The sequence below is a fragment of the Pan troglodytes genome, chromosome 8 (genome assembly GCF_028858775.2).
Source record: "Pan troglodytes isolate AG18354 chromosome 8, NHGRI_mPanTro3-v2.0_pri, whole genome shotgun sequence".
NCBI lineage: Eukaryota > Metazoa > Chordata > Mammalia > Primates > Hominidae > Pan > Pan troglodytes.
The window spans coordinates 103,043,875-103,068,259 of NC_072406.2; the positions used below are offsets into that span (position 1 = coordinate 103,043,875).

The following is a 24,385-nucleotide window of genomic DNA, read 5'->3' on the forward strand; positions in this document are numbered from 1 at the left end:
AGCCAGCCTAGTGGACTGGATAAAAGCCCTAAGAAGGGGAACTGTCCAACTCTACTTAGTAATGCCAAGTGGAGCACGCCAGATGCAGCTGCTGATGTCCTTCATATACAAGCCATGAGGGACTCACTTTATGATGATAGGAATATTCACCCACTAAATATGCCCATTACCTAGTTCATGATAAATGCTGTGGTTATAGGGGCTAAAGGGGCTCCTTCCAAATGGGCACCCTATGTAATGCTACTCCTACTGTTGTCCAGAACAACACGAGAAGCCATAGCAAATTGGCTGTTTCAGCTTCCCCTCATGGGTCTTACAGATGCTAATAAAACATTAAAGTAATTAAGAAGAGCATGGGGAAAAGCAAAAGGGAGAGTCAAAGGACTCATTCCAGGAAGGTGGAAATTTTTAAATGGTTATTCTAAAAAATAAGGTGAAGAAAGAAAACAATGATAGAAAAACAATGAAAATCAGAGAAGAAATGAGAGAGAAACATGGGATTCATCCCATCAGGGTAGTAGAAGTCTTTAGATGGTTATTAAGAAATTAAATGAATAAAATAGAAACTGATGGGGTTAAAACAAAGGTCTTAGTACAACATTACCAAGGGCTGGATGGACCAAAGGGACTTTGCTAGTTCCCCAGCATTAAAGGGCCCCAAACCTTTTTATTCTCTTTACCCTAGATTGGAGAAATTTTTTTAAAAAGTCAAAAGACAAAGATTACAATGAGAAAGCTGGCCAATAATTGCCTGGGGCATAGTGAGGCAGGTGAACCAAGATATGGATTGACAAAAGGGCCTAAGTCCCTTGGCTCAACCTCCTGCTGGGAACCCAGGTCCTTTTCAAAAGAAAGGGTAAAACGGTCATAAAAGAAGTTTCTGGGACCAGAATGTAAAAATGCAGGATTGCAAAAGTTGGATTTTTTTTTTGTTTTATTTTTGTTTTGTTTTTTTTGAGATGTAGTCTCACTCTGTTGCCCAGGCTGAAGTGCGGTGGTGCGATCTCGGCTCACCGCAACCTCTGCCTCAGCCTCATGAGTAGCTGGGATTACAGGTGCTCACCACCTCACCTAGCTAATTTTTGTATTTTTAGTAGAGACAGGGTTTCACCGTGTTGGCCAGGCTGGTCTTGAACTCCTGACCTCAGGCGATCCACCTGCCTCAGCCTCCCAAAGTGCTTGGATTACAGGCAAAAGTTGGAATGTTTAAACAGGCATTTTCTAAAGTGATTGTGTCTTCTTTACCTAAATGTTTATAAAAATGGATCTTGTATCTGACTGGGAGAGGTTTCCCCTACCTAGTACTATAAAACAGAAAGGATGTAAATGCGCCCCTCAGGCAATATTAAATGGACATGTGCGGGCAGGAGAACAACACATGCTGGGGCCTTTTGTGGGGGGCCTGAGGGAGAGCATTGGGAAGAATAGCTAATGAACACTGGGCTTGACACCTGGGTGACGGGATGATACGTGCAACGGGCCATCATGGCACACGTTTACCTACGTAACAAACCTGCACATCCTGCATATGTACTCCTGAACTTAAAAGTTGAAGAAAAAAAAAATGGACATGCTAAATGAGAACCAGTAAGATTGCCCAAGCCCACAGAGTGGAGAGTAAAAGCTAGAATGCTGGTGGGAACAAATTCTGTACTTTGATAGCCCTTTGTAGAGCATTTATTGCAGGTTTTGGCAAAAGTCTGTGAGCACTTCCCAATGACGATTACTGAGACTTTAAGAGAATTTCCACTTGAGGAGCATTTACTGCCTTGCTAAGGGACATTAAGTGAAGCTACCCCTATGCTAACAGGGATAGCAGTGCCCCATTGAAGTGCCCAGGGTTCCCTAATAAAATGGAAATGGTTTATATAGGATGATGCTATCTGGAGTGTACAACGAGGAGATACTCATGAGCAAAGAGCTACTTTCTCCCTAGGACTGAGTCTGAAGCTATGCCAGGAGCTCCTGGATTTTACATTACCCAATAAATAGCTCTCACCTGACTGACAAAGAGCTGCTTGGTTTGTGGATGGTAGCTCCAAGATGAAAGGACAATGTCCTGCTTGGAAGGCTGCTACTCTGATTGTAAAGCATACTTTTGTGAGCAGAATATACCTCTCTGAGTTCTCCAAAATTTGGAAACTATTTGTGAGTATTCCTAAAACTTATTTTGCACATAAATTGGCCATACTATCATTTCTTTTTAGTAAAAAAGGAGGGATTAGAGAGAGAGAAATTCTATTTCAAAGGAAAACTATAACACAATTATTATTGGATTCCAGCTGTGACTTTTGTTTTGAATTATTATTTTTCTGCAGTGGGTCTCTAAAAAAGAACCTAGTTATAATTTTCTTCATGATGTTTTTAGTTAGCTCTCTCATGGAATAAGTTCCTCTTCCATTCTGACATATAAATTCTCTTTTGTCAAATGATTAATGTTATTTATTTCCCCGTTGTTTCACTTCGTCTGAGAAAACTGAAGTTGCGGTGTTTTGAAAACTACAGATGATTCAAGAGCCTATGAATCTCCCTAATTTGAAATCCCACCGGGCCTGATCTGTTTCTCCTTGCCAATCCCCTGCTGCTAAAACTATACAAGCACCCTCCCTCTAAGCCCGGGGACTATCATGGAAGAAGCGGGCACATGAAACTGTTAGGTCTGGTTTTGAGGGATATAATTAATTCAGACCCTACAAATAACCTGGCCTTTTGGCTTTGGTTTTTAGCTCTTATATTGCATAAAAGCTTTTAAACATTGATGAGTGCCTGCCCTCTATGCCATCTGGCCTAGAACACTTAAATTGGCTATTAAGTTTTTTGGCTCTATGTCCCTTGGCCACAAGGGCCCCACCAAGGGACAGGACGGACCTGAAGCAGATAGCCATACCACCTCAGCAACAACATGGGACAAAATAAAAGTGTGGCCACTGATGCTGCCTCTGGCCAGTCTTAGCCAAAAGGGGGAAAAATGAGAAATAAAAACAATTCTAAACACCCAACAGACTGAACACACCTCCTCTTGGCCAAGGAAACCCCAGAGAAACCTGAAAAGCTGAGTTCACAGCCATGGTGAAATGGGAAGTTGGACACACTTCCTGATACCCCCACCTTCAGGGGAGCCATCAGGCTTTCCTCCCTAAGAGCTAAAAAGAAACTAGTCCTTTCAAAAGACTACTAGCTTATCTTCACAGGGACACAACAAAGACAAGATTAAACATGCTTTCATCCCTCCCTAAGGTAAGATGAGATTAATCATTCCTTCACCCTTCCCTGAGACATATGTTTCCTCTATTCCCATTTTCTTCAAATGTTCACCTTATCTTATGTAAGATGTAGATTTACTGGGCACTAACTAAACTCTCATAAGTATGTAATCATTTGTCTCACTGCTGCCCCATCCCCCACCCTTTTTAAGGAAAATGTAAAACACTAAACTTCCTGAGAACCTCTTTGGAAAAAGTCATAGGTGCTTCTGTGACTCAAGATTTTCCTGGGCAAGCTCTTAAGGTGGCTCAATAAACCTCAATGATTTGAGACTTGTGCCTTAATCACTCATTTCGGTTGTCAGTCCACAGAAAAACCGGTATATAAATGTTCATAATATAACTAGTCATAATAGCAAGAAAGTGGAAACATTTCAAAATGTCTTTCAACTGTTGAAAGAATAAACAAAATATGCTATACTCATAAAACAATCTATTCAGAAAACAAAATGAGCTACTGATATACACTGCAATATCCATGAACCTCAAAACTATGTAAAGTGAAAGAAGATATACACAAAAGAATACATATTTTATGAGTCTATTTATATTACATTTCCAGAAAAGGCAAATCTATAGACAGAAAGTGAATGGTTGCCTGTAACTAGAGGACAGAAGTGGGTATAGACTATAAAAGAGCACTGGGAACTTTTGGGGGTTGCTGTGGTTTAAATGTGTTCATATGTTGGAATCTTAATCCCCAATGCAACCATGGTGGGAGGTGGGGCCAAATGGGAGGTGTTTGGGTCATTGAGGGCCCTGCCTTTATTAACGTAACATTGTTCTACACTCATTAATGTAACACTGTTATCACAAGAGTGGTCTTGATATAAAAGTGAGTTTGCAACTGGTGCAGTGGCTCAGGCCTGTAATTCCAGCACTTTGGGATGCTGATGCTGAGGTCAGGAGTTCAAGACCAGCCTGGCCAACATGGTGAAATCCTGTCTCTACTGAAAACACAAAAATTAGCTGGGCATGATAGTGCACACCTGTAATGCCAGCTGCTTGGGAAGCTGAGGCAGAAGAATTGCTTGAACCCAGGAGGTGGAGGTTGCAGTGAGCCGAGGTCGCACCATTGCACTCCAGCCTGAGCAACACAGTGAGACTCCATCTCAAAAAAAAAAAAAAAGTGAGTTTGGCCCCTGCTTCCTCTCATGTTCTCACACTCTCTTGGCCTCACACTCTCTTATTCTTCCACCATCTGCCATGGAATGATTCAGCACAAAGGCCCCCACTAGATGCTGGCACCATGTTCTTCAACTTCCCAGCCTCCAGAACCATGAACTAAATAAACTTCTAGAGTTTAAAAGGTATAGATTGTATTTGTGTTCCCACCCAAATCTCGGGTCGAATTATAATCCCCAGTGTTGGAGAAAAGGCCTGGTGGAAGGTAACTGGATCATGGGGGCAGACTTCCTCCCTTGCTGTTCTCATGAGAGTCAGTGAATTCTCATGAGATCTGGTTGTTTAAAGGTATGCAGCACTTCCCCCATCTCTCTCTTCCTCCTGCTCCAGCCGTGTTAAGACATGCCTACTTCACCTTCTACCATGATTGAAAGTTTCCTGAGGCCTCCCCAGCCATGCATCCTGTACAGCCTGTGGATCCATGAGCCAATTAAACTTGCTTTCTTTATAAATTACCCAGCCTCAGGTAATTCTTTATAGCAGTGTGAGAATAGACTAATACATATAAATTAGCCAGTCTCAGGTACTGTTACAGCAACCCAAAATGAAGTAAGAGATATTAAAAAATGTTCTAAAACTGAATAGTGTTGATAGATACAAAACTCTAAAAATTCACTCAAAATAAATGACCTATATACTTATCTATACCCACTTACCCTGGGTAATTTTATGATCTTGAAATTATACCTTACTGAAGCTGCTAAACAATAAAAACTTTTTAAAAATATATATAAATATAAGTCTACACTTCTACCCCTTCTTAGAAATTCTCTCCTCCTCCCTTATCACTAAGCTGCCTCTTTAAACAGAGATGCCTAGGGCTGGGGATGCAAAGCCCACAGGAATCTGCTGGGTTTCAAACCTTTTGTTTGAACAGAGTACGTCATCGCTTTTTAATTTCTCCTGAAATATCCATTGGTTTGTAGGTAATGTAGTGTTACAACCCCAAATTGCCTCACGAAGGCTTTGCCTGATAGTTGGTTTCTATTTCTGGGGCCAACTCACTTCTAATTGTCCTCTTGGTTTCTGAGATCCCTTTTTCTCTGACACTGGATTTAGTTCAGCCTCATTCCTTAGTACAAAACCTTGCAATAAGAAACACAAATACCATCACAGACCCCAGACCAGGAATCATTCAGATTGGCATCGGCTAGCTTCCCACTAGCTTTGAGGAAGGGTGGAGTTTAAGAAGTGTTTCACAAACTAAAAGGCTTATCCCAGAGATTCCCATCTTAAAAAAAAAAAAAGAACATCTCTTAAATGTCAAAACATTTTTGTAACCCACATTTAGTAGTGATTTTATTTTAGTATCAGTTGATTGAAAAAAATACAGAATGACAAAAAGCTACTATAATAGCTTAAATGCTCTTAAGTAAATTTGCATTTTATTAATCATAACCATATCTACATTTATCAGGAAGGAAAATCTATTTAAAAAAAGAAAGAAATTCTTGCACAAGCTGCTTCTGCATTCTGGGGAAGCGCAGAATTCACCCCTGGGGGAATAAGTCAGTCTTTTGTTTGGGATGGCACAGTCTTTAGGCTGTGAAAGAGATGGCTCTAGGCTAGTCTGACGGGTGAGTCAGGCTGAAAAGAGATAAACTGTTCTGCATAATGAAATAATAAAGATTTTTAGGTGGTCCCCTGGTAATTTAAAGGAGTGATGGCTTTTTGATTTTCTTTTTATTTAGTTGTTGTTGGCAGGAGAGTAGGGACGAGAAAGAAGAATCTGAACACAGTGTTCAGAAGTTTTGGGGAGAAAAGTTTTCATGGGAAGAGTTGTTGAACATAACTTCAGACCACCATTAGTGCTTAGTGCAAAGATCTGGACACTCCCAGACATCCTGATTTACAAAGGGGGGATACCTGCTGTAAGAAATGTGCCTTCTAGTAATTTTCTTGAGTTAACCCTTTGTAATCAAAAGAACTAAAAATGAGTTTTATACATACAGGAAGAAGATCCCAAGCAGCTGAACTAGTACTGTACACAGAACAAAATGTCAACATAGGTCCTACAAGACAGTCCCACTGAGTCTGTCAATTGAAAGGACAATTGTAACATCCTAGCACTACAGTAAAGGCAATACAGATGTTCCTTGGCTTATGATGGGCTTACAAAGCATTTACCCAGACAGAACCCCATCATAAGATGAGGAGGTACTAAATGTATATTGCTTTTGAACCACTAAAAAGTTGAAAAATAGTAAGTGGAACCATCCTAAGTTGGGGACTGTCTATAATCTCTTTACAACTTATTTTTAAAAAGCTCTCTAGCATATACATTTTTAAAAACTTAACCATCAAAAAACCCTATGAGGAAGGTATTATCAACCCAGTTTTACAATGTGGAAATTGAGGCTCATGTGGAATAAAATTATGTGTTATATCTCATAAGAAAGTCACAGAGTAGCAGGAGGTGGAACAAAATGGATGAATACAAGCTTCCACCAATCATCCTCCCTGAAGAAATATCAAGTTTAACAGCTATCTACACACTCACACAAACACACACACACATGCACACACACACACACACAAGCACCTTCATAAGAACCAAACATTAAGTGAGTAATCACAGTGCCTGATTTTAACTTCATATCACTGAAAGAGGCACTGAAGAGGGTAGGAAAGACAATCTTGAATTGCTGATGCCATCCCTTCCCCAACCCCCAGCAGCAGCCCCAAAGCATAGAGAATCCGTGCACTCCGGGGAAAAAGAGCACAGTGATTGTGGGACTTTGCATTGGAACTCAGTACTGTCTGTCACAGCGAAAAGCAACCCTGGCCAGAACTCAGCTGAAATAAATGGAGGGAAAATTTAAACCAACCCTAGCCAAAGGGGAATTGTCCCTGCCAGGAGTTAGAACTTGAGTTCCAGCAAGCCTTGCCACTGCAGGCTAAGGTGCTCTGGGGTCTTAAACAAACTAGAAAGGCAGTCTAGGTCACAAGGACTGCAACTCCAAGCAACTCCTAGTGCTGTGCTGGGTTCAAGGCCAGTGGACTTCGGGGACACATGACCTAGTGAGACACCAACCAGCACAGCCAAGGGAATTGACATGGTTTGATGTTAGGTGTCCCCACCCAAATCTCATGTTGAATTGTAATCTTCAGTGTTGGAGAAAGGGCCTGGTGGGAGGTGACTGAATCATGAGGGTGGACTTCCCCATTGCTATTCTTGTGGTAGGGTTCTCATGAGATCTGGTTGTTTGAAAGTATATAGCACCTCCCCCTTCACTCTCTCTCTCTCTCCTGCTGGCAATGGGAAAGACATGCTTGATTCCCTTTACTTTCTGCCATGATTTTAAGTTTCCTGAGGCCTCCACAGCCATGCCTCCTGTACAGCCTTTGGAACTGTGAGTCAATTAAACCTCTTTTCTGCATAAATTACCGAGTCTCAGGTAGTTCTTTATAGCAGTGTAATCACAAACTAATACATAAAATTGGTACCAGGAGTGGGGCATTGCTATAAATATACCTGAAAATGTGGAAGCAGCTTTGGAACTGGGTAATAGGCAGAGTTTAGAACAGTTTGAAGGGATCAGAAGAAGACAGAAAGATGGTAGGAAAGTTTGGAACTTCCTAGAGACTTGTTAAATTGTTGTGACCAAAATGTTGAAAGTGATATAAACAATAAAGTCCAGACCACCAATGAAGTGGTCTCAGATGGAGATGAGGAACTTATTAGGAACTGAAGTAAAGGTCACACTTGCCATGCTTTAGAAAAGAGACTGGCAGCATTGTGCCTACCCCTGCCCTAGAGATCTGTGGAACTTTGAGCTTGAGAAAGATGATTGAGGGTATCTGGCAGAAGAAATTTCTAAGCAGCAAAGCATTCAAGACATGGCCTGGCTGCTTCTAACAGCGTATGCTTGTATTCATAAGCAAAGAGATGATCTGAAACTGGAACTTATGTTTAAAAGGGAAGCAGAGCATAAAAGTTTGGAAAATTTGTAGTCTGGCCATATGGCAGAAAAGAAAAGCCCATTTTCAGGGAAGGAATTTGAGTTGGTTGCAGCAATTTGCGTAAGTAAAGAAAAGCCTGATGTTAATAGCCAAGACAATGGGGAATATGCCCCTAGGGCATTTCAAAGACTTTAACAGCAGCCCCTCCCATCACAGGCCTGGAGGCTGGGAGGGAAGAATGGTTTCATGGGCCAGGACCAGGAACCTGCTGCTCTGTGCAGCCTCGAGACATGTCACCCGGTGTCCTAGCTACTCTGCTCCAGCCATGAAGCCACATCTAAAAGAGGCCAAGGTACAGTTCAGGCCACTGTTCCACAGGGTGCAAGCCAGAAGCCACCAAGGCTTCCATGTGGTATTAAGCTTGTGGGTGCACAGAAGGCAAGAGATGAGGCTTGGGAGCCTCCACCTAGATCTCAGATGATGTATGGAAACGCCTGGATGTGCAGGCAGAAGTCTACTGCAGGGGCAAAGCCCTCATGGAGAACCCCTTCTAGGGCAGTGTGTATGGGGAAATGTGGAGTTAGAGTACCTACACAGAATCCCCACTGGGGCACTGCCTCGTGGAGCTATTAGAAGAGGGCCACTGTCCTCCAGACCCCAGAATCTACCGACACCTTGCACCATGCACCTGGAAAAGCTGCAGGCTCTCAACACCAGCCCATAAAAGCAGCCGAGGGGGCTATACCCTGCAGATACACAGGGGTGGAGCTGCCCAAGGCCTTGGGAGCCCATCCCTTGTGTCAGTATGGCCTACAAATGAGACATGGAGTCAAAGAATATTATTTTGGAGCTTTAAGATGTAATGACTGTCCTGCTGGGTTTCAGACTTGCATAGAGCTTATTTGTTTCGGCTGATTTCTCCCGCTTGGAATGGGAGCATTTACCCATTGTCTGTACTATCACAGTATCTTAGAAGTAACTAATTTGTTCTTAATTTTACAGGCTCATAGTGGAAGGGACTTGCCTTGTTTCACATGAGACTTTGGACTTGGACTTTTGAGTTAATGCTGGAATGAGTTAAGACTCTGGGGGACTGTTGGGAAGGCATGATTGTTTTGAAATGTGAGGAGGACATGAGATTTGGGAGGGGCCAGGAGCAGAATGATAGAGTTTGGCTCTGTGTCCCCACCCAAATCTCATAATGACCTATAATCTTCAATGCTGGAAGAGAAGCCTGGTGGGAGTTGATTCAATTATGGGGGTGAAATTCCCCCTTGCTGTTCTCGTGATAGAGTTCTCATGAGATCCAGTTGTTTGAAAGTGTGTAGCACCTCCCCTTTCGCTCTCTTTTTTCTGCTGGCCATGGGGAAGACATGCTTGCTTCCCCTTTGTCTACTGCCATGATTTTAAGTTTCCTGAGGTCTCCCAAGCCATGCCTCCTGTAGAGCCTTCAGAACTGTGAGTCAATTAAACCCCTTTTCTTCATAAATTACTGAGTCTCAGGTAGTTCCCTTATAGCAGTGTGATCACAGAGTAACACAGGAGGGCTTGTACTAACCATCCCCCAATCCCAGGCAGTGCAGCTTGCAGCTCTGAACAAGATTCCTTCCTTCCACTTAAGGAGAGGAGAGCGAAGAACGAAGAGTTGTCTTGCAATTTGGATATCAGCTGAGCCACAACAGGATAGGGTACCAAACAGAGTTCTGAGGTCCCCATTCCATTCCTAGTGCCCAGATGACATTTCCAGACACACATTGGGTCAGAAGGGAAAACACTGTCTTGAAGGAAAGGATGTAGTCCTTGCAGGATTAATAACCTCCTGACTAAAGAGCCTTTGAGCCCTGAATAATCAGCAGTGGTATCTAGGTAGTACACACTGTGAGCCTTGGATGAGACTCTGAGATGTACTGGCTTCAGGTGTGACCCAGCACATTCCCAGCTGTGGTAGCCAAGGGGAGGGATTCCTTCTTGGGAAAAGCAGAAAAAAGAGTAAAGGGGACTTAGTCTTGCAGCTTAGATACCAGTTTGGCCACAGCTGGGTAGAGCACCAAGCAGGCCCTTGGTGTTCCCTAATTCCAGGCCTTGGCTCTTGGATTTCTGGACCTGTCCTGGGCCAGAGGGGAACATATTTCCCTGAAGGGTGAGTCCCAATCCTGGAAACATTCACCACAAGCTGACTGAAAAGCTCCTGGGCCTTAAGTGAACATCAGTGGTAGCCTGGCAGTATTCCCCATGGGCCTGGGGTAATGGTGGCTATGGGGAGAGACCCCTCTTCTTGTGGAAGGGGAAGGAACTATTGGGAAAGACATTGCCTTGTGGCACCAGCACAGATTTCTTTGGTTTCTGACTTCAGGTCCTGGCTCCTGGGTGGCTTTTCTGGGCCCATCTGGGGCCCTGGGGAACTCCACTCCCTGAAGGGGAAGGTTGGCTGGCTTTACCACCTGCTGGCTGTAGAGCCCTAGGGCCTTGAGTGAATACAGACAGGCAGTAGCCAGGTAGTGGTTACAGTGGGCCTTGGGCAAGACTCAGTGTTTTGACCCAGGGCAGTCCCAGTGGTGGTGAATACAGGGGTACTTATATAACCCCTTTCCCAGCTCCAGGCAACTCAACACAGAGAGAGAAGCTCCATTTGTTTAGGAGAAAGTAAGGCAAGAATATGACAGTCTCTGCCTGGCAATCGAGAGAATTCTTCAGGATCTCATCCACAACCACCAAGGCAGTACCTCTATGAGTCTGCAGGCTTATACCTCTATAAGGCTGCTGCCTAATGCAGACATGGCGGCAGTGACCAAAAACTTAGATCACAACATCCAAGTCCCTTCAAATACCTGAAAAACCTTCCTAAGAAGGATGGGTACAAACAAGCCCAGCCTGAGAAGACTACAATAAATACCTAACTCTTCAATGCACAAACACCAACAAATATCCACAAGCATCAAGATCACCCAGGAAAATATGATCTCAAAAATGAACTAAATAAGTCACCAGGAGCCAATCCCAGAGAGATGGAGATATGTGACCTTTCAGACAGAGAATTCAAAATAGCAGTTTTGAGAAAACTCAATGAAATTTAAGATAACACAGAGAAGGAATTTGGGATCTTATCAGATAAATATAACAAAGGAATTCATAATTTGAAAAAAATCAAACAAATTCTAGAGTTGAAAAATGAAATTGACATACTGAAGAATGCATCAAAGTCTCTTAATAGCAGAACTGACCAAGTATCAGAAAGAATTAGTGAGCTTGAAGACAGGCTATTTGGAAATACACAGTCAGAGAAGACAAAATGAAAAAAATTTAAAAAATGAACCACACCTATAAGACTAGAAAATAGCATGAAAGAGGCAAGTTTAAGAGTCACTGGCCTTAAAGAGGAAGTGGAGAGAGAGATAGGGATTGAAAGTTTATTCAAAGGGATAACAGAGAACTTGACAAACCTAGAGAAAGCTATCAATATCCAAGTAAAAGAAGATTAAAGAATGCCAAGCAGATTTAACCCAAAGAAGACTACATCAAAGCATTTAACAAACTCCCAAAGGTCGAAGATAAAGAAAAGATCCTGAAAGTAGCAAGAGAAAAGAAACAACATACTATGAGCTCTAATATGTCTGGCAGCAGACTTTTCAGTGGAAACCTTATAGGCCAGGAAAGAGTGGCATACATATTTAAAATACTAAAGAAAAAAAAACTTTTACCCTAGAATAATATATCTGGTGAAAATATCCTTCAAACATGAAGGAGAAATAAAGACTTGCCCAGACAAACAAAAGCTGAGGTATTTTATCAACAGCAGACCTGTCCTACAAGTAAACGGAATTTTTTCAGTCTGAAAGTAAAGGAAGTAAATGAGCAATAAGAAATCATCTGAAGGTATAAAACTCACTGATAATAATAAGTAAACAAAAAAACACAGAATATGATAACACTGTAATTGTGGTATGTTAACTATTCACCTCTTGAGTGGAAAGACTAAAAGATGAACTGATAAAAATAATAACTTTTTAAGGCACAGACAGTACTATAAGATATAAATAGAAACAACAAAAAGTTTAAAAGCAAGAGGATGAAGGTGAAGTGTAGAGTTTTTATTACTTATTGCTTGTTTATGCAATCAGTGTTAAGTTGTCATAAGTTTAAAATACTGGGGTAATCCCAGCACTTTGGGAGGCTGAGGCGGGCAGATCACAAGCTCAGGAGATCAAGACCATCCTGGCTAACATGGTGAAACCCCATCTCTATTAAAAATACAAAAAATTAGCCGGGTGTGGTGGCGGGCGCCTGTGGTCCCAGCTGCTCAGGAGGCTGAGGCAGGAGAATGGCATGAACCCAGGAGGCGGAGCTTGCAGTGAGCCAAGATCATGCCACTGCACTCCAGCCTGGGTGACACAGCGAGACTCCATCTCAAAAAATAAAAAAAAAAAAAATAATGATAAAATAAATACATGAATAAAATACTGGGCTATAAATTATTATTTGCAAGCCTCATAGTAACTGCAAAACAAAACAAAACAAAACATACCACAAATACACAAAAAATAAAAAGAAAGAAATTCAACCATACCACTAGAGAAAATAACCTTTAATAAAAGGAAGACAGAAAGGAAGGAAAGAAGGAAGAGAAAAACACAAAACAACCAGAAAATAAATAAAAAATGGCTGAAGTAAGTCCTTACTTATTAATAACAACAATGAATGTAAATGGACTAAACTCTCCAATGAAAAGACACAGAGTAGGCTGGGTATGTTGGCTCACACTTGTAATCTCAGCACTTTGGGAGGCCAAGGGCAGAGGATTGCTAGAGCACAGGAATTTGAGACCAGCCTGGGCAACAAAGTGAGACCATGTCTCTACTAAAAATAAAAATTAAACCAAAAATTAGTCAAAAAAGACAGAGTGGCTGAATGGATTTTTAAAAAACAGACCCAGTGTTCTGTTGCCTACTAAAAACACACTAACATACTTCACCTATAAAGACACACATAAACTGAAAAAAAAGAATGGAAAAAGACTTTCTAAGCAAGTGAAAACCAAAAAGAGGAAGAGTAGCTATACTTTTATCAGACAAAATAGAATTCAAGACAAAAATCATAAAAAGAGACAAAGAAGGTCATTGTATAATGATAAAAGGGTCAATTCTGCAAGAGGATATAACAATTGTAAATACATATCTACCCAACACTGAAATACCCAGATATATAAAGAAAATGTTAGAGCTAAAGAGAGAGATAAACCCCAATACAATGATAGCAGGAGACCTCAACACCCCACTTTCAGCATTGGACAGATCACCCAGAAAGAAAATCAACAAAGAACTTAATCTGCACCATGGACCAAATTGACCTAATAGATATTTACAGAATATTTCATCCAATGGCTGGAGAACACAATCTTCTCAGCACATGGATCATTCTCAAGGATAGACCATATATTAGGACACAAAACAAGTCTTAACACATTCAAAAAAACTGAAATAATAAGTATCTTCTCTGACCACAATGGAATAAAACAAGAAATGAATAACAAGCAAAATCTTGGAAACCACACAAACACACGGAAATTAAATAATACACTCCTGAATGACCAGTTGTCAATGAAGAAATTAAGAAGCGAATCAAAAAATTTATCGAAACAAATGATAATGGAAACAACATATCAAAACCTGTGGGATATAGTGAAAGCAGTAATAAGAGAGAAATTTATAGTTATAAGTGCCTACATAAAAAAAGTAGAAAGACATCAAGTAATCAACCTAACAATACATCTTAAAGAACTGGAAAATCAAGAGCAAACAGAACCTAAAATCAGTAGACAAATAATAAATATCAGAGCAGAAATAAATGAAATTGAAATGAAGAAAACCATGCAAAAGACCAACAAAATGAAATCTTGGTTTTCTGAAAACATAAACAAACTTGACAAACCTTTAGCCAAACTAAGGAAAAATAGAGAAGACCCAAATAAATAAAAACAGAGATGAAAAAGAAAGACATTATAACTGATACTGCAGAAACTTGAAGGATTATGAGAGGCTTAATATGCCACTAAATTGGAAAACCTAGAAGAAATGGATAAATTCTTAGACACATACAACTTACCAAGATTGAACCATAAAGAAATCCAAAATTTGAACATACCGATAACAAGTAATGAGATAGAAGCTGTAATAAAGAATCTCCCAGCAAAGAAAAGCCCAGGACCCAATGGCTTCACTGCTTCATTTCACAAAACATTTTTTAAAAAATCAATCCTACTAAAACTATTCTGAAAAATAGAATACTTCTAAACTCATTTTATGAGAACAGTATTACCCTGATGCCAACACCAGATGAAAACGCATCCAAAAAATAAGAAAACTAGATAGGATGTAGAAGTCTCAGGGGGTTGAAAATTAAAAAAAAAAAAGAAAGAAAGAAAGAAAAAAGTAAAGTACAGGCTAATATCCCTGATGAATATTGAAGCAAAAATCCTCAAAAAAATCTTGCAAACCAAATTCAACAACATACTAAAAAGATCATTCATCATGACCAAGTGGGATTTATCCCAGGTATGCAAGCATAGTTCAACATATGTAAATCAACCAATGTGATACATTATATTAGCAGAATGAAGGACAAAACCCATATATCATTTCAGCTGATGCTGAAAAAGACATTTGATAAAATTCAGGATCCCTCAGCATGATAAAAACCCTCAAAAAACTGAGTGTAGAAGTAACATACCTAAATATAATAAAAACAATATATGACAGACCCACAACTAGTATGATACTGAATGGGGAACAAGTGAAAACCTTTTCTCTAAAATCTAGAACACGATAATGATCCCCACTTTTCTTTTTTTGGGGTTGTCAAATCATTTTTTTTTATACTTTAAGTTCTGGGATACATGTGAAAAACATGCAGTTTTGTTACATAGGTATACACGTGCCATGGTGGTTTGCTGCACCCTTCAACCTGTCACCTACATTAGTCTCCTAATGCTATCCCTCCCCTAGCCCCCCACCCCGACAGGCCCTGGTGTGTGATGTTCCCCTCCCTGTGAAGGATCCCCACTTTTTGCCACTGTTATTCAACACAGTACTGGAAGTCCTAGCTAGAGCAATCAGACAAGAGAAAGATATAAGAGGCATTCAAATTGGAAAGAAGTCAAACTGTCCTTGTTTGCAGATTATATGAACTTACATTTGGAAAAACCTGAAAACTCCACACGCAAAACAAAAAACTATCGGAACTGATAAACTCAGTAATGTTTCAACATACAAAATCAATATACAGAAATCAGTAGCATTTCTATATGCCAACAGCAAACAACCTGAAAAAGAAATCAAGTAATCCCATTTACAATAGCTACAAATAAAATTAAATACCTAGGAATTAACCAAAGAAGTGAAAGAAATTGAAGAGAACACATACAAAAAAAGGAAAAATGTTTCATGTTCATGGATTGGAAGAATCAATATTGTTAAAATGTCCATATTAACCAAAGCAATCTACAGATTCAATGCAATCCATATCAAAATACCAATGACATTTCTCACAGTAATAGAGAAAACAATCCTAAAATTTGACAAATATTTATTGACTGTTTATCTTGTGTCAGTATACCCACCAACAGCGAACCTCAGTAATCCAAACTTGAATACCACTCAATAATTGTTACCAATAAACTGTAACAACAGTCTTCCTTTGAAGAAGATCCTGATTCACTGCCATTTTGGTTCATGGGTGTTATTAAACTGATGAATACTCTGCAATTATTAAAGAACAAAAACCATTTACCTGAAGGCATTAATTACACTCACACACAAACCACTTGCTTACACAGCTTCTAAATTTGTAACCAGATAAAACACAGAAGCCCGTTCATGGAATTTTTTACTCTGGAACACCTAAGAAAAGGCAAAAGTCATAGCTGAAAAGTTGCCTAAGCACAGCTGAGCAATAACGCGGGCAAAAGTCACTATAGAAAGATTTGGCCAGCCAGGCGCAGTGGCTCACGCCTGTAATTCTAGCACTTTGGGAGGCCGATGTAGGCAGATAGCTTGTGCCCAGGAGTTTGAGGCCAGCCTGAGCAACATAATGAAACCCCATCTCTACAAAAAATACAAAAATATTTACCAGGTGTGGTGGTGCGTGCCTGTAGTCCCAGGTACTTGGAGGGCTGAAGTGGGAGGATCGCTTAAACCCGGGAGATGGAGGCAGCAGTAAGCCAAGATGGCGCCACTGCACTCCAGCCTGGGTGACAAAGTGAGACCCTGTCTCGGAAAAAAAAAAAAAAAAAAAAGCAAGCAAACAAGCTTTGGCCCAGTTACGATGCTCCACAAAAAAAGTTAAAAATAAAATAAATGCCTACTCCAACTAATGTTGTGCCACTCACTGGTCTTTCCACACTGGGGTTATGTTGGAGAATCTCCAGACAAGAGGTCAGTCCGGTGCACCTTTAGAGTTCAGGCTCTGCCACTTAGCAGTTGCTTCAAGCAGGCACTTACTCTCTACACTGTGGTTTTCTCTTCATAAAATGTGAAGGTTGTACTACATAATCTCTAAAATTCTGTATCAATCAGGGTCTCAGCAAGAAATAGATTGCACATTCCAATTACGGTAGTTCATGAAGACTATTTGCAGAGCCATGGGCTGGAGTAGTGTGTCCGGAATTGGTAGGCTCTGGGTCTCACTGACTTCAAGAATGAAGCCGTGGACCCTCGCCGTGAGTGTTACAGTTCCTAAAGGCAGCGTGTCCGGAGTTTGTTCCTTCTGATGTTCGGATGTGTTCGGAGTCTCTTCCTTCTGGTGGGTTCGTGGTCTCGCTGACTCAGGAGTGAAGCTGCAGACCTTGGCGGTTAGTGTTACAGCTCTTAAGCCGGCACGTCTGGAGTTGTTCGTTCCTCCCGGTGGGTTCGTGGTCTCGCTGACTTCAGGAGTGAAGCTGCAGATCTTCGCTGTGAGTGTTACAGCTCATAAAAGCAGTGTGGACCCAAAAATTGAGCAGTAGCAAGATCTATTGCAAAAACCAAAAACAATGCTTCCACACCGTGGAAAGGTACCCCAGCGGGTTGCCACTGCTGGCTCGGGTAGCCTGCTTTTATTCTCTTATCTGGCCCCACCCACAACCTGCTGATTGGTCCATTTTACAGACAGCCGATTGGTCTGTTTTACAGAGAGTTGATTGGTCCGTTTTGACAGGGTGCTGATTGGTGCGTTTACAATCCCTGAGCTAGACACAAAAGTTCTCCACGTCCCCACTAGATTAGCTAGATACACAGTGTCGATTGGTGTATTTACAAACCCTGAGCTAGGCACAGAGTGCTGACTAGTGTACTTACAATCCCTTGAGTTAGATACAGAGTGTTGTTTGGTGCATTCACAATCCCTTAGCTAGACATAAAGGTTCTGCGAGTCCCCACCAGATTAACTAGATACAGAGTGCCGACTGGCGCATTCACAAACCCTGAGCTAGACATAGGGTGCTGATTGGTGTGTTTACAAACCTTGAGCTAGATACAGAGTGTTGATTGGTGTATTTACAATCCCTTAGCTAGACATAAAGATTCTCCAAGTCCCCACCAGACTCAGGAGCCCAGCTGGCTTCACCCAGTGGATCTGGCACTGGGGCTGCAGGTGGAGCTGCCTGCCAGTCCCGCGCCATGCGGGCGCACTCCTCAGCCCTTGGGTGGTGGATGGGACCAGGCGCCATGGAGCAGGGGGTGGCGCTCGTCGGCGAGGCTCAGGCAGTGCAGGAGGCCACGGTGGGTGTAGGGGAGACCCAGGCATGGCGGGATGCAGGTCCCAAGCCCTGCCCCGAGGGGAGGCAGCTAAGGCCCGGCTAGAAATCGAGCGCAGCACAGGTGGGCCAGCACTGCTGGGGGACCCGGCACACCCTCTGCAGCTGCTGACCCAGGTGCTAAGCCCCTCACTGCTCGGGGCGGCAGGGCCAGCCGGCCGCTCCGAGTGCGGGCCCGCCAAGCCCACACCCACCCGGAACTCCAGCTGGCCCGCAAGCTCCGCGCGCAGACCCGGTTCCCGCTCGTGCCTCTCTCTCCACACCTTCCCGAAAGCTGAGGGAGCCGGCTCCGGCCTCAGCCAGCCCAAAGAAGGGCTCCCACAGTGCAGCGGCGGGCTGAAGGGCTCCTCAAGCATGGCCAGAATGGGCACCGAGGCTGAGGAGGCACCGAGAGTGAGCGAGGGCTGCGAGGGCTGCCAGCATGCTGTCACCTCTCAGTAGGAAAACCATAAGAGTTCAGCAACAGAACATTCGCCATCCCAGGCCCACAGGGAGGAGGGAAGAGGACAAAACATGGTCCAGAAGGAAGGAGTCACGCAGCAAAGGCCCTCTAAAAAAGACCAGTGACTTCCAGACAAGGGCACAGCCAGTGGAAAGTGGGCCTACAAGCAGGGAGTCTACTCTCCACCTTCCCACTCCCTCTGATATCCTTCCCTGGACTCTCCACTCGCTGAACCCATTGAAGCCAAACAGCATGTCAGTTTCCCAGGGAAGAGGATGGGGTGGAGGAGGGTGGAGTAGACTTGGAGACATGAACTAGCACAGGTCCCTTCCAGTTTTAACATTCTCTGGTAGTTGTGAGGATAGCTCGACCTCAACTGACCTTGGGCATGCCAAGCCTGAAAGTCCTAGGCCATTAGAAATGGGTATGAACCAAAGTACACACCAAGGTCAGCCCCTACTCCACCACTGTAGAGAATATTCCAGAGTGTCGAGATCATGCCTCTAGGGGACCTTCCAAGCTCTAGATATGTTATTTGATTTTTATCTTTTTAAAATAGGATACATGATTTACCATGAACAGACCATATTTTACATTCCCTTGTCTGTGAAGCTTAAGAGTTAAGGCACCAGCTCTGAAAGCAGACCCATGCTTGTTCGATTCCAGGTTCTGACTCTAGGTAACCTGATTAAATTATCTAAGCCTTTCCTTATTTGTAAAAGGAGGGTAATAGAACGTACCGCATGGGGTTGTTGTAAAGATTAAAAGAGATATTCAGCATGTAACACAGGGTCTGACTAATAAATAGTAACATTTATTATTAATCTTACATTGAGGATTTATTTGACAAAAATTTCTTGGGGAGTTGTTAATGGCTTTTATCTGAGTTACCTTCCTTTTCCTTCATTTTGTCTCTGGAGGCCTCCTTCACATGACTTCCTGGGGTTCCCAAAATGCCAGTAATAATCAGGGATTTTAGTGAAGAGACACAGTAAATGATTTATCACCTTAGACAAGATGAAATTAATAGCTTTCATTGGGAAGATTGTTCATTTTGAAAATATGAAACTTACACATTGAAAATAAAATTAAATCTAAATGAAATAAAAATCAATCATCACATAATGCTATTTGAAAGATGTAATTTAGAAAAAGGAAACTTGGATTATTATCAAAAGGCTTTATTTTGGCTAGTGTCTTTTATGACTACATAATCCTATCTTGAAAAAACTTGGGGGCACTTTGCTGTTGTCTATCTATAGGTATAGTAAGAAATTACAAGGATAGGTAAAAGGCACGCTTACTGCAAAAGAGAATGTGAAAATAGAAAATTTCAAGAATATAGCAAACATCAGGTTTTATATACCCAGCTGAGGAGTAGGAGGGAAATAAATAAAGGAGCTACTGATGACACAGAAGCCAAGATTCAAAAGTTGAGCTGCACACACACATTCATGGAGTCCATCCACATTTCCAGAGCACATTCTTAGTCCCTGGCACTGGGCTAGGCCTTAGGTGTGCAAATCCTACTAGCCCTCCAGATAGTGCTCCTACCCTTGGAGTATCCAAAGTCTACTGCGGAGGCAGACTCATGAACAACCATCCAAAGAACATGATGGAGATGAACATTGTGTTATAATCTGAATACATAAATATGGACACATAAATTCGGGGGGTAGGGGGAAATCACTAAAGGCCTGCTACATCAGTTAGCTTTTTCTGTATAACAAACTACTGCAAAACCTTGCGGCTTAAACCACAGCCTTTTATTCAGCTTGCTCTTCTATGAGTCAGCTGGGCTGTTCCAGTCCAGGCAGGTTCAGATCATCTCAGTTGGGTTTTCTCTGTGTCTGTGGCCAGGTGATAGATCTGCTCATGTCTGGACAATCTATAATAACTTCATTCATTCACTCAACTGGTGACTGGCAGCCAAGGAAATAGAATGAGTAGGCTATGGGTCTCTCATTGTCCAATGAGGCCTTCTTCACATGGTAGCTAGCAGTCACAGGGTCCCCAAAAGAAGGCCAACTGCAATGAACACCCCTTTTCACGTCTCTGCTTGTGTCATGTTTGCTAAGATCCCATTAGGTAAAGCAAGTTATAAGGCCAATTCTAAATTCTGTGCAGGAAGGGGTGCAAAGTCACCCTTCAGAGGGGTGTGCATGTAGGAACAGGAAGAATTGGGGGCAGTTTTTACAGTCTATCACAAGGCTGCATACAAGTGATATCTTGGGACAGGAAATGTTATAGTCTCCTAGGAATTTTCCAGGAAAAATTTGCTATTCCCTGGAAGAAGAATCAAGACAAGAACCACTGTGGAAATGTAAAAATGCCTCTGACTCACCCAAGATGTAGTAATGTGTATGTTTTGGGAGGTTCTGGAGATAAGGTTAGAGTTCATCTTATGATTTCCCATTCTGTATAGGTATATTTGAAATCACTATAGTTATCATACTATTTCCAGTGTCTAGTCTTGCCTCTAGGGCTTGGAAAGTAACCCAATAAGCTAAACCATCCCCATGCTGGAGATGTTCATATAATGAGCTATGCAGGTAAAATCCCATTGTACTGACCACCCTTACAGGAAGACCTTAATGACAGAACATCCTGGGAATGAAATTGGCAGTGTCCTCATAAATCACATAAAGCAGGGCTAAGCCTTCAAAGTCACAGAACAAATGGTCCTGGCAGCTATGATGAGGTCTCCACTCAGGGAAGAAAAAAACACAACCCACCAAGGCAGAACTGGGTCATCAGTGGTGCAGCTTCTATGTCTCTCTTTCATATTCCTCTGCCTACCTGTTTTATACCAAGACCTGATTAAACAGTCAACTATTGCTTGTTTTCTTGTTTCATTCATTCATTCACTCAACCACTAATCCACCAAACATTTATTGAGCACCTTCCACATACCAATAGGAGCTGGAAGAAAACACAGATAAATAAGATGCCCTGTCCCGAAGGACCTCAGCATTTGGTGTGCAAGGGACCCAGAAATATAAACAATTACAATTCAGCATGATGAGAGTAGAGAAGGAAGCTCAGGGGACTAAGGGAGAGCTTGAGAGGGACACCTAACCCAGACCTCAGTGTCAGAGACAGCTTTCCAAAGGCTGTGGCACTTTAGCTGAATCTCAAAGAATGTTTAGGAAATAGGCAGACAAGGGTAGAGCACTCCAAGCAGAGGAAACAACTTGTACTGGGGTATGGAAGCACAGGAGAATATATGACACTCAGGAAGTACACAAGGAAAGGGCAAGAACAACTTGGATGCTATCTGAGGTGTGATGATGCACCCAAACCCTCCCCATTCGCTAAAACATTATATAAGACACAAATTACGTATCCTTCCCGACTGACCTACTGATCCCACCTCAGCATGAATGAATTCAAGCCACTGACTTACCTTGAGCAGCATCTGAACTCGATCGTTGGATACACTTTGGCCCCCATTGCTGACATCAATAAACACATAGGGTGCTTTGGAGGGCAGGATGGCATTCCCTGAAGCCTCATCAAGCCCCAATACAGGTTTTTCCCAAAGGTAAACTTGATTTATTTATTCCTTTTAGGATGAAAACGGAGAGTCAGAAAGAACATCAGCAAGCCCTCCCATTCAAATAACTCCTTAATCCCAGAAAGCTGCCCTAACTCACTGGTGGTATAACCTAAGTCCCTGGTACAGGTCAGTATCGAACAATATTACCAATAGTATTAATAACAATGCTGCCTGTCAGTGGGTGTTTATATGAGTCAAGCCATTGACTAAACTCTTTATGAATATATATTGTTAATTAAAATTTTTTTTAAATTTGAGACAGGGTCTTGCTCTGTTGCTCACACTGGAGTACAGTGGTATGACACACCTCACTGTAGCCTTGACCTCTGGGGCCCAAGCAATCCTTTCACCTCAGCCTCCTGAGTGGCTAGGACTTACAGGCGTGTACCACCACACCAGAATTTTTTTTTTTTTTTGTAGAGATGGTGTCTTGCTATATTGCCCAGGCTGGTCTTGAACTCCTGAGCTCGACTAATTCTCCCACCTTGGCTTCCCAAAGTGCTGGGATCACAGGCATGAGCCACCATGTTCAGCTGTGAATGTAATCTCATTAAATCCTCACATTAACTCTACAGAGATATTTCTATCATCATGAGGAATACGGTTTGGAGATAAGACATAACAACTTACATAAGGTCATAGTTAGGGAGTCAGAGACAAATGCAGAAGAACCTATATCCTATCCCCTGTCTTCTACTTCAACAGCTTTCTATACCCTTAAACCTCAGTCCCAGGTCTTACCCAGTCCTATGAGAACCTTGGTCTAAACAGCTCCCATCTCTGGACTTTCCTGGCCCCAGCTTCCCTACTATACCCCTCAGTTCATTAGAGTCATTTATTCATTTAGAAATATTTTTGCATCCTGACTAGTTTGCACGGCCTGTAGAAGATTAATCAGACGTGGTCTTGAGCCTAAAGTGTTTCTACTCTAGTAGAATATTCATTAATTTATCCATCCATTCATTCAACTAAAATGTGTTTAAGTATTTACCATGTGCCAAGAACTTTTTAAGTATTAGGAAGTTGAAGTGAATAAGGACCTCAAAGTTTTTGTGCATCCTAATGGAATATAAGACACTTACATAAACAATGATATGGTTGAATGTGTTGCCTGAAAGTTCATGTGTTGGAAACTTAATCCCTCTGCCTTCATGAATGGATTAATGTCACTACCATGGGAGTGGGCTCGTTATCTCCAGAGTGGCTTTGTTATAAAGTGAACTCTCTCTCTAGCTCTCTGGCTCTTGCCCTCTCAACATGCTGTGATGCAGCAAGAAGGCTGTCACCAGATGTTGGCACTAAGCTCTTGAACTTCCCAGCTTCCAGAACACTGTGCTAAATAAAATTATTTTCTTCATAAGCTACCCAATCTGTGGTATTCTGTTATAACAACAGAAAATGACTAACACAAACAATTATCATCAGACTACAGTGCGGCACATCTGGGCTGGAATCCAGGTCCTTTGACTTCCAGGTGAGTGCCTATCAGCAAAACTTCTTGGAAGAGTTGCTTCTAGCTGCCATCTCTCCTTTCCTCTCATTTTCTCTTTACCTAACTCTTGCTGGCTTCCATCTGACTGCTTCACTAAAACTGTTCAAGATCACCAATGACTTCAAGGTCACCAATGTGATTATATTCCATCTTTGTCAAAACACTTTCCCCTTAATTTCCATGACAGGTGTTCCTCATATCGCACTGACTAACCATCCCTTTTTAAGCATTGCTGGGTCCTTCTCTTAACCTCCAAACATTTTATCCCTCAAAGCTTGGTGTTTAAACCCCTTTTCCTATCTGCTGTCTCCCACACCATTGCCTGAAATATCATTTACAATCACAACCAATTTTTTACCTCTAGTCCTGACTTCTTTCTGGAATTCTAGACTCATATTCAAATGTCTATTGATATAAAATTTATCAATCAAAATAGAACTCTTGATTTTTACCACCAATTCTACTACCATCATGTCTTGGTAAACAGTATCACCATCTACTGAATTGCTTGAGCCAAAAGCACAAGAGTCATCCTTCATGCCTGTCTCCCTCAGCGCCTACATCCAGTCCATCAGCAAGGCCTGCCGATACACCTCCAAGACAGATCCGGAATTTCTCCAGTTGTCTCTGTCTCCACTACTCCAACCCAGTCCAAGCTACGATTACCTCTTGCCTTGACTAACGTAGAAGCCTTCCCATTGGTCTCCAACTTTTCATTCTCACCCTCCTCCATTTCATTCTCCACAAAGTAACCACA

At 42.0% G+C, this 24,385-nt stretch overlaps 1 protein-coding gene across 4 annotated transcripts in view; it reads right to left on the reverse strand.

The window, feature by feature from the left end:
• HTR7 (5-hydroxytryptamine receptor 7) overlaps positions 1–24,385 on the reverse strand; it is a 140,885-nt gene that overhangs the window by 96,559 nt on the left and 19,941 nt on the right.